Genomic DNA, 17,799 nt, shown 5'->3' on the forward strand with positions numbered 1-17,799 from the left:
GCGCTCAGAAAAACTGCCCGGGCAGAATTGAAGAGTAGTATGAAACGGTTCCTCAAATCATAGGTCCGTAGTACCTATATTGGTGTATAGTAGGAACCGAATGGTTAAAAATGAATATAATGAATAACTGGGCGACGTGTTTTGTCTCAAGCATGAGACTTTTTCAAGCCACAAAGTAGATATGGATGTTATGTCTCGGTCCATTCTTATATAGGTGATGAAGGAGGGGTAAGTTCCAGGTGTCAATAATTGGTTACTCACTTAATTAGCTGCATTCATAGCAGTAGTCGCATATAGAGAAATTCAACATATAGAATATAAAATATATGTGTGATACAATATATAACATATGACACATATGCCACATTTTAGTGGATAATAATATAAACAACATGCATATCATTATTATATTATTACTACAAGGAGAGAGGGGCATTTTAACTAAGCACAATCAAATACATATACAGTCCTTAAAAAATCCCAATAGATGTTATTATAATAATGCTATATATGATGATAGCGTTGTCCAAAATCTGTCAAACTAGTTGGACAAACAAGTACCTGATAAGTCGTGAATAGCCAATGTTAATAGAACTATAGACAGACCATAGATATACTATAATAAATATTTTTGCTGAAATACATATTTAATCTTTTTACTGTATTTTGATTGTCCGTACTTCATAATTAATCTTCATGAAAATCCAACGCCTCATTTAATCCTTCTGGGCTAAGGGTTTTTAACTTAAAAATCCATAATGTTTCTGCTTCACATAGTTTTCTAAATCTATCTCCTCCTCTGGAGGTTTTTGTAATTAATTCAATTCCTGTTAGTTGTAAACCTGAAGGATCTTGATTATGTACTAACGAGAAATGTTTAGACAAACTATGTGTCTGTAAGCCTATAGTGATGTTACGTCTATGTTCTCTAAAACGTGTCTTTAGAGACCTAGTTGTTCTGCCTACATATTGACGTCGGCAAGGGCATTCTAAGACATATACAACAAACGTGGAATCACATGTAACGTAATGCTTGATAGGGAATATTTCCCCAGAAACAGTAGAAGTAACATCTTTCTTTTTGTTAGTTATAAAAGTACAAGTCATACATATTTTTTTATTACATTTATAACATCCTATAATTCTGGGTAGTAGCCAGTTTGAAGTGACAGGTGTTGGTAACTTTTTCATCTCAAACTGGCTAGAAGTCAGAAAACTTATCAAATTTCTATTTTTACGAAAGACAACTTTCGGTTTATTACCTAATAATGGTTCTAATATCACATCTTGTCTTAATATATCGTAATTTTTCACTATCAATTTTCTAATATTTAGTGACTTAGTATTATATTTCGATATAAAGATGGGTACACTATCATCTTCGTTATATCCATCTCTAAACATATTATCCTTTTTCTTCTTATGGATCGTTAGTTGGGATGACACTTATTATGAAGAGTTAGTGTGATATTCCGTGCTAATTTGTCTCTATGATTGGTCCCATCTGATATACGAGTCATTTTTTATTTTTAGAAGTAATACCTCCTCATTTTATATTGGATCCAATTATATGTTCGTGATTAAACTGTTGGGGCTAGATTTACTAAGCTGCGGGTTTGAAAAAGTGGGGATGTTGCCTATAGCAACCAATCAGATTCTAGCTGTCATTTTGTAGAAAGCACTAAATAAATGAAAGCTAGAATCTGATTGGTTGCTATAGGCAACATCCCCACTTTTTCAAACACGCAGCTTAGTAAATCTAGCCCTTGGTGTTTTACTTCTGCCTTGGTCTTTGAACTTTTTTATTGCTACACCTATTATGTATTTCTAGCGCTGTTATTTTGTTTTCCAGTTTATCTTTTTGGGGGAGTAGCAATTACCCCTATATTCTACAGCTGCGTTATACATTTGGTGTTTAGCTATTGTCTTTAACCCAGCACAGGATTTTTTGTTTATGGCTGTATAGGAAAGCAAATGCTAAAGCAGTAACCAAGAAAATTACGAGTGAGGTAATCTGCTGATATGGGGTACCAGAGGTCATTGAAAGTGACAGAGGGACACACTTTACGGGGCAAGGTTTCCAGGAACTGTTAAAAGACATGGGAATCATATCTGCCCTTCACACCCCCTACAGACGCCAAAGTTCGGGATGTGTGGAGCGCCTTAATGGTACTCTGAAATTGAAAATGGAGAAAATAATGGCTGAAACAGGCCTGCCATGGATCTCATGTTTACCTACGGGCCTGCACTCAGTAAGAAACACTCCTAAGAAAGACACAGGTTTTGCACCAAATGAGATACTGTTTGGCACAGCAAACAGAACAGGCTGGTTACTTTCCATAGCAACTACAGCATGTACATGGCGATTTATTGAACTATGTTGCTTTATTATAGAAACAACTTACTAAAATACATGGTCAAGTATTCTCTTCCATTCCAGGCCCTAATTTTGATGTAGGTACCCATAAACTGCAACCAGGGGACTGGGTGGTTGTGAAAAAGCACGTCAGGAAGAGTCTTGAACCCAGATACAAGAGTCTTTCCGGGTCTTATTGACGACTCCCATGGCAGTGTACGTACAGGAAAATAACACCTAGATACACGCATCCCACTGCAAGATCTTCAGACAAAGGGAGTTTGAATAAAATGTATTTTACAAGTTATTTAAAGGTCCAAGGGACACCAGAGAGTGGTGTTCAATGATATTAGCAGGAGGAAAATTGATTGCACGTTATTTTCCTTTGCTGTAGGCCAGTGGTGGCTAACCTGTGACACTCCAGGTGTTGTGAAACTACAAGTCCAAGCATACCCTTTCAGCAATAAGCTGCTATATATTGGCAAAGCATGCTAGGACTTGTAGTTTCACAACACCTGGAGTGTCACAGGTTAGCCAACACTGCTGTAGGCTGTAGATATGTACTAGTCTAGAAAGGAAAGCCAGGTCTGGAAGAACCAGACTCACGCCAATAGTAATGTAGAGATCATTATACATAATGAGAAAAATTCTAATATGAAAGTTTAACCCAACCAAATAAAGAAAAGAGCAACCCATGACTGTAGGGGTTTATACCCAATATAGCAATGTATTTGTGATTAGTGGCCCAACACATTATTACATTTACACAAGACAATAGGTTAATATTGGACTACCTGACAGCTTAGTCTGGAGGGTACTGCCTGACCCTAAATATTCAAATTGAAGCCCAGGGTTGCACCTTTTTAATTAATGACACAGATGATCCAAAGAATATAATTGATGAACACTTACAAAAAAATAAGACATGAAATATACATTTTTAAAGGAGCACACTGGAGATGCTTATCTAGAAGGATAGTTTTCATGGCTGTAACTGGCCGATTGGTTCAAGGGTATAGGAGAATGGGTATCAGGTTTTTTACATGTTGTACTTCAAGGACTGTTACTAATCCTTATTATTATATATATATTAATGAAACTGATCATGTGACTTATTAACAAGTGTATTAAAGCCAAGTGTTTCTCTTCCAGAAAAATTAAAGTTACCACACCTGCCTTAATCGCTGTACTGTACACCCCATCTAATGAGTGTGAACCTTGTGGAACTCTCAGTACTACTGCCAGTTTTGATCGGTGCAGAAACCAAGAACCTTTTCCTTGGAATCCACATGCTCATTACTGAAGCCTATCCTTATGATATACAGCACAATGGGCAATCCCTTCAATTGTGAAATAAGTGACATATAACACTTGCCGAGCACACTGTGTATTTTCTCCCTCTCTTTGCTTTTTTCCTTCCCTAAGAATTCCATAGTTAGAAGACAAAAAGGAACCACAAGAGGCCCCAGAGCCTCTCATGTTCACTGATATATGTGAAGATCTGACAACAGGACATGCAGCGGGTGTAAGACAGTTGTCAACTCATTAACCATCTATTAATATCAGCTAGAAGAGGGATCATGGACTTGCTATTGGTGGGGGATGGGGTGTTCTATGTATCCAGGTTTAGGCATCCCTATGCATATGTTCTGTTAGAAGGGTGTATGTGTATAAGTAGTCATTAAAAACGACAGCAAGAATGTGATCTCCGATAGGTAGTGTTTGGGCAAATAATGAATAAAAAGTTGGGAAATGAGAAATGTGATTTTGCTAAGCTGACGCCATCTTGTTGCCTTATGTCATCATCATTTATTTATATAGCGCCACTAATTACGCAGCGCTGTACAGAGAACTCACTCACATCAGTCCCTGTCCCATTGGGGCTTACAGTCTAAATTTCCTAACACACACAGACTAGGGTCAATTTTGTTAGCAGCCAATTAACCTATCAGTATGTCTTTGGAGTGTGGGAGGAAACCCACGCAAACACGGGGAGAACATACAAACTCCTCACAGATAAGGCCATGGTCAGGAATTGAACTCATGACCTCAGTGCTGTAAGGCAGAAGTGCTAACCACTTAGCCACCGTGCTGCCCATTATAGCCATTTTATTCTCTTATAGCTCAAAGACAGCTTAGATACAGCTAGTTTGTAGGAGTTATTGTTTGCAAGAAACTATACCCATGACCTTGGATATGGCAGACAGGAGATAAACCAGCACTCCTTGGGGAGAATTCCTGTGTGAAAATGTAGCAAGATTTGTGTAAAGGAAGCATGAGTGGTTAAAACCTTTTGGGGCGTAGTTTTCTGAAATACGTGATTTTGTGCTGTATAGATATGAACTTGTAACTAATAAATCAGAGCTACTTGCACACGCAGAACTTGTAGTGACTTTTATTCTCTCCAGCTGATGAGCTCATAAACTGATACAGGTGAACAGACTGTTAAGATCCAACAAATTCCACAAATGCTGTCTTAAATAAAGTTTCCTCTGTACCAAAAAGCACATTGCACATCTCCTGTCCACACATTACTGAAAGGTTCACCACCAGACTACTGGGCTGAGATTTGTACAATGTTTTGCGTACAATCTAAATTATTAATATCATACTTGTCTACTTTTGGCAAATTGTATCTGAGAGAGGCGTGTCTAGATGGTGTGGACAAATGTGTCATTTTGGCCCCGCCTCCACAACAAATATGCTGTTTTGTCGCAGGGGTGGGCCAACATGACGCAAATCGCCTCACTTTAGCCCTGCAATTGTGGGAGATTTGCCAGCTTCCCCAGGAGTCCGTGAGACTCAGGGGAGGGCTGGCAAACTTCAGCCCAGGGGGGCAAGACTCGACTCAGGAGTCTATTTTAAAGGAAAAAAAAAGCAGGTGGCCCAGTGACCTAGCCCAAGGTAGCCCATTATGGGACCAGCCCGGGGGGCAGATGCCCCCCTGCCCCTGGTGAGACTGACCCGAATTTTGGGAGTCTCACGGACATTCCGGGAGAGTTGGCAAGTATGATTAATATATGTATATATATTTGTATGAACATGTTACTGGAGTCCTTTAGGCTAGTCTAACATAAGTCAGTAGCCAAGCTACAAGTATCTAAGACTGTGCCTCCCCAATCTGCCTGCACACCCCCTCATTTATCAAGATACAATGGAGCCCCATCCAACATATTCAGCATTGAAAAACGCCTTGCCCAGACAACCCCAATAGCGCGGCGTGCCTTGGGTATAACGCTTCTTTGGACACGACAGTCTCACTTAATAAGTTTTTCGTATTGCATCCTTACTTTCAAGCATGCGCGCAACACCTTAGAACTAGAGACTGTCGGGAACGAGTTCAGCATAAGAAGACCCCGCCCCTTTTATTGGTAATCGCTTTGCGTCGATAATAACGTAACGTCTAAACGCCATGACGTCATTGTTATTGTCCTATATCCGTATTCTGTAGCGGGCCCTAGGTTTACTGATCCTCCGTGAGAGCAGCAGGTACTGGTTGTAGCCTCTGTGGAGCGGGCTGTGTACTGTGCTACGGCTTCTTTTTTTTTTATTATTATTATGTACTCCGCTTGACTAACTGTGTTGTTTTCTCTTAGGTGTCGTTAACATCATGAGAGCAAAGGTAATAAAACTGAGACTCATGCGCAGCACATGAGGCAGCATGCTCCAGGCCCCAGGTTTATAGGACTGCGCAGCTCTACACAGTCTGTTCAGCTGCTCTGCCCCCACATTAGTCTTTTCAAGGCATGTTAAGTTATATAGTGCTAGCATCTGTGAGGCTACAAGTTGTTTAAGTCCTGTACAATATTGAGCAGATGGTTAACCTGTACCCTTGCAGCTGATTTGGCACTACTAGTTTACTGCAAAAATTAGAAAGTCACTCCTTGCATATATCTATCTGTTAACGCTCTGCAGCTCGCACTGGCATTTATGAAGTCTGTAAATCACCTTATGTTATCTTCTGCTATATTTTAAAATGCTTAACTTTGCCCTCCAACTTCAAAGTCTTTGAATTATAGTCGTGTGTCTACCACATTTTTTAAATGGTTACAGGTGACAACGAACACCTGTTTTTTTTTTTTTGCTGTAAATGCTAAAATATGTCCCCTTTGCTGTGGGTTTGAGAGAACCTAATGCATTGCAATCTGTTAAAAGTTGTGTGACTTGGCAAATTTTCTGTAGAATTGATTATGGTTTTGCTGTGATATTTGCAACCACTGCTTGCCTGCTTTGGGTGGTATGTTTGCTTAGTGTCCTTTTGCATCAAGTTCTCTTGGCCTAATTGTCCTTTGTGGCTTTTTTTATTTTTAATTCTTCATCTATGAATGTCTCCCCTCTGAATTCTATTTCTGTAAATACATGTTCGATTCTGGTTTTAGGTCCCTATTTTTGTTTTTGTTAGTTAACCCTTGTCCTCTATAAACCAACCATATAAGTACCATATTTTACTGGAAATATTTGGAGCTTAGACCAGGGCAGGACAAATCCCAGGTGCAATGTATCCAATGCCCCTGAAACTGCTGCTGGCGCCTAACTTTTGGGAGTCTCTTCAATAGTTGGCAGTGGACAGCAATGGATTTGAATGAGTGTCTACAGTTCTTTTCAGATACGCAATGAGCTGCCATAAGTTTTCAGCCTTGCAAAAGGTGTTTTTGGCCTTAGGAGTTGAAAGCATTCCACTTGTCCTAAAATTCAGGTTTGCTAGCAAGTTTCTTTCCTTGGTAGACAAACAATTTGTTTTAATTGTCAATTTTTCTTCAGTTTACTATAAAGCTGATTAACTTCAATTAAACAGAAATGTTAACATAAGACACTTACTTCAAGTATACTTTATGAAAAGCTTGCCATTGAAGTACAATCTAATTTCTTTAACAGTGGCGTAAGAAGAGGATGCGCAGGTATGTGAAAACTCAAATTGTAAAAAGTTTAAAAACTGGTTATTTACCTCAAACCCTTTTGGATGAGGTAGTCTGCAGCTTTGTTGTGACTAAAGAAAACAGAATTTTGTGCTGTTTAAATAAAACAAAAAAATGTCTAGGATATCCCAGAACTTCTTATATATAGAGTAGCATTCTCTCCTGCAGGGAGTCCTTCGTTATGTGTCCACTAAGAAAAAGGATGTATAAATTCCTCATAACTTTTACCAGGACTCAATACCCATGAATCAGTTCCTCTTCGATTGAGTGGCTTTGGTACTGAAATACTCGAGGGAAGTGGGGGGGTGACTAAAATACTATTTCTTAAGTTAGTAAATAGAGAAACAGTGATGATGTGAAGGGTTTGAAGACTGAGTTGTTAATAATGCAAAGGGTTGGGTACTATATAGCAGCGCTGTAAATGCCGACCGTACATACCCCAACAAGATTACAACGAAAAGCTTGTTTGCCGACAGAGTGGTAACACAGACTGCTTCAAACGGAGACTTACAGAAATTGCGACTGCTGAAGATCCCAGTACACTCTGATGACATCCCATTGAAGGGACACACTATCATGCAAGCTGTTAAGGTAGTAATTTAAGGAGACGTCGGCTGTAGAATGTACAAGGCTTTGTAAAGAACCTTGTACAAGTGAAGGTGCCTCCTTAAATTGCTACCTTAACAGCTTGCAAGATAGTGTCCCATCAATGGGACATCATCGGAGTGTGCCAGGATTTTCAGCGGTCGCAAAGTCTGTTTGAAGCGGTCTGTGTTACCACTGTCTGCTACAAGCTCTTCGGTGTAATCTTGTTGGGGTATTTACTGTCTGCATTTACTGGATGCAAAACTGGTGTTTGATATTTCAGTAATTAGCGTTTAATGACAGGTTGAGAGAGTTATTTATTGTGATTATGATGATACAGGGTAAGGGAGACATGTTGATATGGGTATTTTGAGAAAGGGTTTGAGTGGACAATGATCTGGAGGTGGAGGGTGAATGGGATTGAGGAATAGTTTTAAGGTGTGAAAGATAACGCAGTTTTTACAGCCATGTTGTCGTGAGCAATGACTAATTTCGTACTCGCTGTTGTGGATCGGTTGGTAGTTCATACACACTACACAACGGAAACGAGGTTGGAACGAAAATATTAAACGGTGCGACCAACCAAATTAGGCGACAATTGTCCATTTGGGCAGATTTTCGACCATCGTGTCACTGCACACACTGACCCGACTTTTGAACGAGCGGTCGTATGTTGGCTGATTTAGCCGTTTATTGGATGAAAACTGTGTAGTGTGTACCCAGCTTTACAGATGCATGTTTATCAAAACCGATTGAACACTTGTAAACTTTTTTATAAAATGGATAGACAATGCAATACTGTGTTTTTGTTTTTTTTATTCCTTTACATGCATTAAACACACAGCAAATGCCAGTATGAAAGTACCCTAAAGCTGGTATTTTAGAGAGGGAGTACTGTAATTGATCAAATACCTCTACTTCTCTATTCACTCTCAATGTAGATGTCCATTTTTTTTTTTTCTCTTTTCTGATTTTGTTTTTAAAACATTTTTATTTAGGCTGAAGCGCAAGCGGCGAAAGATGAGGCAGAGATCTAAGTAAAGGCCTGCACAGCAGCTGCTCGTGGACTTTCTACTTAGAAGCTGCATTCAAGCCTTCTGTACAAATAGAAGAAATATCAGATTCAACTTCTATCTCCAGGAGCTCCCTGTAGGACTGACTACTCTTATCTACCAGCTGCTTCCATCATATGCTTTCTGCTCTCTTGTATGCTTGCTTACAAAAACATATGCTATGTTTATAAATGTGTCTTTATTGTTCCAACTTAAAAATTGTAACTGGCATTTTATGAATAAAGATAGTTTTGAAATGTCTCGTTTAAAACTAGTGTTTGGAAAGGGGGCTAACAGCGGTTTGCTTACTAGTTATTGTACAGTTTGAGGTTTCAATTTATACATGGTTTGTTTGTTTTGTCAGGTTTGCATTCTATAATTTTAGCCTCTAACCTATTCTCACTTCCTTTTGGTACTGGGTTGTTTTGTTTTTGTTTTATTTTTTATGCTCGGGACTGGTTATTGTGTTTGGTATAGCAGTTGACTCTTTCACTTTTATAAGTGAAATGGACAAATATCATTATAGTAAAGGTGTTCTGAATCTACAAACTCGTAAATGAGAAGTGGATGTTTTCACAACGCTGCTGATTTCCATTTAACTGGTGCTACACAAACTTTAGAATGCATTAGACCTGTGGTGGGCAACAGTGCAGGGAGGTCACAAGGCGGATGTGTGGGGATTGCGTTGCCCTGTGAACTGGCTTTGGATCTGGATTAGCTTCATGTTTTGATTTTGCCAAAACCGCCCTTGCGTGTGTTTGTTTTGGATCCTGGCCTTTTTTTTTTTTTTTTCTCTCTTCTCTTCCCCCCCCCCCCCCCCCTACATTATTATTAACCTCTAACACTAATTTCAAGTCATTTGCAGTCAATTTTGACCACCTCACAGGTCACAATATTTTCGTACTTTCGGACAAATACTGCAGCGACCTGGCTGGATGGTAAGGGACAGAGCAATGACAAGCACATAGCAGTTCCTAGCACATCTAGGACACATTGGCACACAGCAGTAGCAGAAAAGAAAAATGGTGCAAGATGGAATTGTCCTTGGGCCCTCCCACCCACCATTATGTTGGATCTTAAAGGAATCCAAAACTCTTGGGGAACCGAGCCTGAGCATCTCTACCATAAACACATTCTGAACAAGGTAATACCTCTATTTTTACAAAGCATCTATAAAAAACTTCAAGGGAACAGCATGTAAACTGAAAGTCGTGCTTCTAAATTCCCATCTTTTATAGCTTTCCTTGTGTTAGTTATAACACTGCAATAATAAGGAGCCCATTAAAACCACTTAATGGTTTCCTTTATAAAGCAAATGTCAGTCTTTAAAAATCTGTGGCTAAGCCTCATGAGCAGCAACTAGATATCTGCTCCACAGTTTCTCAGTGCTGCAAATAGAGGGTCAGTACTCAAGGCCTGAGCTGAACTTCATGGACAGCTAGAGCTGCAGGTATTTACTTCAAAATTATAAACCCAATAATAGTGTGTTTTATATTTAAAAAGTATCTGTGTTTTGGGTCAATGTGCTTTCTTCCTTGCAGCTTTTCTTTCATTGATCTGCTCTTTATACTTTTTTTTTTTTTTTGTGGGAATGGATATATAATTTTCATTTGTGATCGATCAAGTTGAAGTCTAAAAGTTTTTGGGTGTGGTGCCTTTTGAATTAACATGGATAAAAGCTACATTTTAAAATGTATCATATTCCATATATTGCAATAATTAGTCTTCAAATGCCTAGAAAATGTAATAAACAACAAATTCCAAGGTACTGGTCCTTTAATCATGTTTAACTTTACATCTATCAAACCACAGATCTCAAGAGTAAAAAAAAAAAAGATATACTGGCCGCTAAAATGTATGTGTTGTGTATCTTCTTGGAGCTAACTGTGTTGCAGATGATTGGTGGGTAACAGGCACCCCACCGAGCCTTCACCTGTGACTCCACCCCGCCTTCCCCCCAGCCAGCTGCTCCCAATCTTATCAGAACGGGGGAAGCCACCCTTTGTGTCATGTGACTGCCTCTGCACAGTGTAAGTAGGCACTCTGAATGCATAGAGGATGGAGTGCACTGTGTTCTCCCTTAGTCCTCTGTGTGGCCCTCCACCTCTTTTACGTTGCCCATCACTGCACCAGACTAGCTTTAATATAAAGCTATTATCTATCCTTGTGTAAGCCAATTAGATTTTTTTTTTTTTATCTATGACAAGTATATTGCTCTGATGGCATTGCTCAGTTTTGTGTCTAAAACAGATTAGCACTAAATCAATATTTATAATGAATTTGTGTAATTGCTTGTAAACCAGCACTGCGCTCTCTTTGTAAGTTAACATATTTTTGATGCTCAATTGAGCGATTTGTTTGGAAGAAAATGCTGATTGCTTGACTAAATACATAGGTATTCAACTGTTAACACATGTAGAATTAATGTTTCAGCTTTTGATGTAATACCTAACGCATATAGCCTCTTGTTGATGACTTTTACAGCTAATTAGACGCTGAACTGATCTTGTGTATGTCTATCCAAATCCTGCAGGAGCCATTAGTGCTGCTTGTTTTACATCCTCACACATGCATGCACTTTTACCTAGTTAGCGTGATTTACACAATCTAGGCCAACATGGTATGTCTGTGAATATAGGTAAGCTGGTCTGAGCCATTGATTTTTATTTTTTTAGGGGCCACAAATCATATTTCAATATGCAGATATGAATTGTGAAGGTAAAACACATTGTTCTGTGTTAAGCTGAATTTCCATTGCAGCACTTAAGAAAAAAAAAAAGCACAAAATATATCTTCCATACTCCATTACACAGCTATACAGCTGGATTTAAGTGCCAGCATGCTTGAGAGATGGATGACGAAAGCGATAGGTCCGGAACACGTGTCGGTGTGTGAGTCAGCTAGTGCCCCCTCACGCTATCCTGACAACGGAGGGTTAGACTCCTGTGTTGGCAAATTGAGGGTGAGCTGTGAAGGACTACAAGCAAGACTGCTATTGAGGTTGAATTCTATCTCACATTTAATACATGCTCCATTCTCCTTTTGCCTCTCAGGAGGGAGACGTTCTTGGAAGGATTATGTCATTTTCGGTCAGCTACTAGGGCAGCATGTAGTCAGAATACAACTAAACCATAGTATACATCATATAGTGACTTGGGTCATGGTCAAGTGCACCGATGATAAGCTTTAAAATAAATACAGATCTCTCCCTCTAGCATATATATTTATGCATATGCTAGCATTTCACTAAGTTATAAGTAAAAACTATTATCATTTGCTACAGTGTGTGTGGCGCCAAAAGTGGGACTGATGACGGTCATTATTCCTGTCATCGTGTTGTTCATTCCGAATGTACCTCAACTTATCCTGTGCACCCAATACTGATATAGACCCTTTGATCATACCCACTGACCATTCCATCACCTTGTAATAAAGAATCCCTTATCTATTCGTATATTCCCATGTGTGACCAATTATTGCCAGAGATTTTGTGGTAATGTACATGTGGCTCCCTGAGCCGACACCTGGTAGAACAACTTGTATTCCGCATCCCTTCCCAAGTGTAACAAAGACTCAGAAGGTCAGTGGTTAGAACCCACAAGGGTTCAGTGTTATCACCATCTCTTACTAGATGGGCAAGAAAGAGGAATCTAACGTGGAAGCTCTTATCCCACACTAGGCACTGACCACCACTCTATGCCTAACCAATGTTCCTGTCAACACACTCATGTTATGAGATATTAGCAATGTCACCTGACATTGTGTGGGTCCGATTTTAATGTGTAGCAGTTTTTCTATATTAGCAAATTATTTGGTAAATAGACCAAACATGCTATTTAGAAAATAAGATTTGTTGCTTTGTCGTGTTGTGTTGGGGCAAGATTTCCTTCCAGCAGTCAAACAATTGTTTCCAAACCAAAAATTATGTTTTCAATGTTTGTCAATCTGTCGCATTGTCGCTATGTATTTTAATAGGCTACTTTTTTTCTATACTAAATAATCCCCACCCCTTTTGTTTTCAGGGTTCAAATGTTAATGTTGTATCGACTGGGCTTTAATAATAGAACACTATTATAAATAATATATTTCTCCCATGTGGGGATGATTGATGAGACTGGAAATCGGAAAAGTAGAATAAAGAAGCACTTTTAGGAAGGTAATATTGAATCTCATATATATGTATGTATATGTATGTGTGTGTGTGTGTGTGTGTGTGTGTATGTGTGTATGTGTATGTGTATATATATATATATATATATATATATATATATATATTGGTGTATAGTATCCCCTCCGCTTGTTTTATATTAAAAAGATTTTTGGGAATTAAATAATTTAAAATTTTTTTTTTAAAAAAAAAATCTTATTTTTTTTTAACATTTTTATTTATTTATCAATACACATAAGTACACACTATCACTACAGTATAATACATTTTTGTTCCAGATCATCACTATTAATAAATATCTTTTTGTTTTAGGTTATCACATCATAAATGTAAACACATAATATCACCTTTTTAATACATATTTTCATTGTTATTAGTTTGTTTTTCACTTTTTACATTTATTCACATTTAATTTGAGGATCTATTAAGATAAAGTAAATGTTTAAAAAATCCTTTATAAAAAAAGATACACTTTACTAAGTATGGGAGGGTAAAATTATTAATAATATAAAACATAATAATAAAAAAAAATATATAATTATATAGGATTAGGTTGACAAATAATTATCAAAACATTAGATCATTTGTTAATTTTCACTTTCATGATTTATTCCTGTCACGTTACACGGTTTCTTTTTAATATCATCGAACACTATATTTTATTAAAAAGCATTATAAAAAGCGCTATATTTTGCATATACATCACGCTGAATATATAATAAAGTCACCGGGGCCCTATGAGAAAATGTGGGTAAAATTTGTTCCATATAAACTGTAATATCACTAGGATAATTTTCATATATATTAAGTTAGTTTATTTACTTACCTGTGATTTATTAATTTTTCATTAAGAACCTTTTTTCCTTGGACATCTCTGTGGGGAATCTGATATATACACCATAGAGATGTGGTCTTTCCTGTATTTTTTGCATAGTGCAAGATACATATGTTTGTGACATACACTACTATCATTATTATGTAAATGTATATAATAATGATTTTTAAAGATATATACACACTGCCTCTTATGCTCATCATGTCTATCAATTAATATAATCAACACACAAAATATTTATTACATTTGTATCTAATTTATATTGCCCAGTGAACTGCATAATGTGAAAATCATATTTTGTAGTGACATACCTCAAATTACACTACTAGTTGCCACCGGACATGCCGATCAAATGAATGATGTTGGGATTGGACGCAATGGGTATATAAATCAGTCGTGACCACTAATTGGGTCACTCCTTTGAAAAAGCTTTGCTGAAACATACGTAGGGGATTGACGTCGGTGCTGAACCGGAAAGTAGCGGCTAACAGCGGCGGTGAACACCGTGTGTATTGGCAAATGTTAGTGCCTGCTCCAATTTACTCTTGTAATGCATATTGGCTAAGACTCATTCTAGGGTATGTGGGGATTTTATATATTACCCTCCATATAAGGCAGTTTCTGTGTAAGATCTTATGATCAGAACCGTGAAAGCCCAACCACATAGAGACTAACATCTGGAGTGAGGCTCTACATATTATAAGCATATGATTCTTACCAGAGATAGGGGATACAACTGTATTGGGAGACATTGTACTGTTAATACAGAAGAGATACTAAATAATGAAATATGAGAAAATAGGAGAGATTACAACCCGATTTCCAGCAACGTATAAATACAAACAGCCTTCCCCTCAACAATATGTATAGTGGACAATGTATGCAATAAAATCTTTTCTGAGTAACTACGTGAGCCTCTGACACTAATCATCATCATCATCATTTATATAGCGCCAACATATTCCGTATATAGCTGTATAGTTAAGTACTAATTGAGAATCTGCTAGTAAATCCCACCTAGAACAATGTGTTAAGATACAAATAAATGTAACTATATCACACATAATATGTGAAATATATGGTATATCATTGAAATCTGGTGGATAGATATAACATACAGGGAGTATTTTCCTGTGTAGTATACTCCTATATATTGAACAAATGGTATTTCACCATAAGATTCGTTAATAGCAATTGATCGTTCCACTAGTATTGGTCAGATCCGCTACGAACGGGTTCTCAGTTTTTAATTTACTAAACATTAGGTTTATATACAGACATACATGTTGTTAACTGAATATTTCACTATCATGTCTAGAATTGAATTTTCATAAATTTGAATGAAATATCAAATAAATATCAAATAAAAACAAATTTTTTATATTCGCTAACTTTCAGTGGACTGGAGTGCCTCATTTACTTTTTTGTCTTTGTTGATGATTTTGATGTTTTCTGTTGTGAGTGCACCCCATCTGTATAAAATGTAGGTAATAACCTGTAATAAACAGATGATAGTCCTTCTCTTTGTGCACTTTTGGTACTTTGTGAAGATATTCGCTAACAAACTTCTTTTTTCTTTTTTTTTGAATAAACATTTTATTGAATTTTACAGGTATATAACAGAGAGTGGGAAGTTGACATTGTACGTAATACAAAACAGTGTCTAGGGGGATGCAAAAAAGAGAAGGAGAGGAAAGAGTGAAAAGAGAGGGAGGGATCACTAGTGAAAAAAGAAGGGAGAATCAAATGGGGAAGGGATAGATCCATGACATGAGAAAGAGTGAGAGCTAAAAGGCCTTAGAAAGACAAGGGAGGAGAGGCTCCATGATAGTTAGTCCAAGGACTCCAGACCTTATTAATTGGGATGGGGGTCTGGCGGAGAAGACTTGTAATGTATTCCATATGATATACTTGCCATATGCGGTTGATGATGGGTGGGAAAGGAGGTGGGCTCGGATTTTTCCAAACCAGGGCAATTTGATATCTAAGGGCACTTGTACTTTAAAACAGTTTCTTCAACAACCAAGCTGTGCTTTTAATAAACTGGTAATGGATCAAAGCTATGTGCTAGGCTCCGTTCTCACTGGTAAAATGGTTTACCCATTTTGCTAAATGGAATCAAATTATTGTACCTACACTGTGACATTACAAGGTTTGCACAGCATAAAAAAATTGCATGAGGCGTTACATTTAATTTCATACTTGCCTAGTCTCCCGAAATTTCCGGGAAGCTCCCAAATTTCAGGGAGCCTTCCCAGACTCCTGGAAGAGTAACCATCATCCCGGATGTGAGAAAAAAAAATCCAGTGCTGTCCTAAGAACCGGATGTGATGGAGGCAGAGCTAAATTACGTTTTTTGCGTCATTAACCCCCACCTCCTTCTATGAAATGTGGTGAATTTCGGCATTTCCTAGCAGGGGTCGTGGTTACTATCTCCATGCCCCCTTCTAACCCCTGTCGCATGACCTCTCCTCCGGGATTTCCCGAAAAATCGTCAAGTATGATTTTAATGAGCATTGCACTTACAAAGAAGCCCCATCAGGTAGCAATTTCTGTACATGAAGTGATCAGAATATTCACAGAAAAGACACACTGTTAGAACCTGCTTTGTCATGGCTGTCTTCTAATTAGAGATGGGTGAGCTCAGTACCCTGAGATCCAAATTCATCCGAATTTAGCCTATCCGAGTACCGAGCCGAGCATGCTCGGTACTCTCCCGCTCATTCGGATTCGAAATCGAGGCAAAACGTCGTCGTGACGTATTCGTATATCTGAGCTCGGTTCTCGTGAGATTTGAAAAGCATAAATACCAGCCTCCACAGCAATCCATCGCCATTTGACAGAGGGAGAAAGCAGGGTTAGGTCACGCTGGCTATATCAGCACAGGCACAGAGCAGTAATTGGACACATTATTGTTTGTATGCAATACCATTGTAATCTTAATACCAGTTGTTACAGCAGTAAGAGGAGGATAGAGAAGGGGTTTTTTTGTGCAGTTTCTGGCACTCCAAGTGCTTTTGGGGTGTTCCCCATTCTTTTGCATTAATATTTCTGGTTGTCAAAAGTCATATTTGTCAGCAGTATCTAAAACAATTTGTAGCACTACAAGTGCTTTGGGTTCATAACGGTTTCAAAGCAGTCCACATATGAGCCGAATCAACAACCAGGTTCTGTCACCAGTCCTGATGGTAGTGTTCCCAGTACGTCATCTGGGAAAGGTGATGTCAAACTACACAGTCTTTTGAAGTCAGTCAATAAAACACACACCAAAATTTTTTTTACAGTGTTGAAGCGAAAAAGAAGTGTAACTGAGGAAAAGTTAAGTTCCGATAAAATTTTTTTTGCCAACATGCCATTCTACACACGCAGTGGCAAAGAGAGAATGAGGCCTTCACCTTTGTCTATTAGTGGCAGATCAAAAAATGTTACCGAGCCTACAAGTGGTGCACAACTACTGTTACGCGTCAAAGCCGAGCTGCAAGATAACAGTAAGGCATTAGAGGATAATGTTTGCTCTGAATCAGAAATGACACCAATCCCTGTGGAGAGTCCATCCAACAGTGGGGTGTCTAATCGTGAGCATTCTGTTAGTGTACCCATAAAGAGGGACCCTTTCAGCAGTTCTGCTGATGTGTGCCTGAACAGCCCGAGTGTAGCCGGTGATACACAAATTGAGGATGCCACTTTGGAAATAGAAGAGGATGAGGGGGAGATTTGTGTAGGCAAAGAGGGCGCTAATGAGGATGTTGATGAGGTTGTTTGTGTCAGTCCTGCACCAGTGGCAGCAGTTCTGGCACGTGACAAGAAAAAGGCCATTGTTATGCCAGGCCATAAAACTAAAAAATCCACTTCTTATGTGTGGAATTATTTCTACCCCAATCCAGACA

The 17,799-nt window shown here is 38.3% G+C and overlaps 1 long non-coding RNA gene across 1 annotated transcript; it reads left to right on the forward strand.

Moving 5' to 3' along the window:
• The first annotated feature begins 5,729 nt into the window (after window positions 1-5,729).
• Window positions 5,730-9,170, forward strand: LOC142097952 (uncharacterized). The gene is made up of 4 exons (XR_012678281.1): window positions 5,730-5,845; window positions 5,953-5,978; window positions 7,232-7,254; window positions 8,856-9,170. It is a non-coding gene; the product is annotated as an uncharacterized LOC142097952 (long non-coding RNA).
• Window positions 9,171-17,799: the final 8,629 nt, after the last annotated feature.

The sequence above is a fragment of the Mixophyes fleayi genome, chromosome 7 (genome assembly GCF_038048845.1).
Source record: "Mixophyes fleayi isolate aMixFle1 chromosome 7, aMixFle1.hap1, whole genome shotgun sequence".
Lineage (NCBI taxonomy): Eukaryota > Metazoa > Chordata > Amphibia > Anura > Limnodynastidae > Mixophyes > Mixophyes fleayi.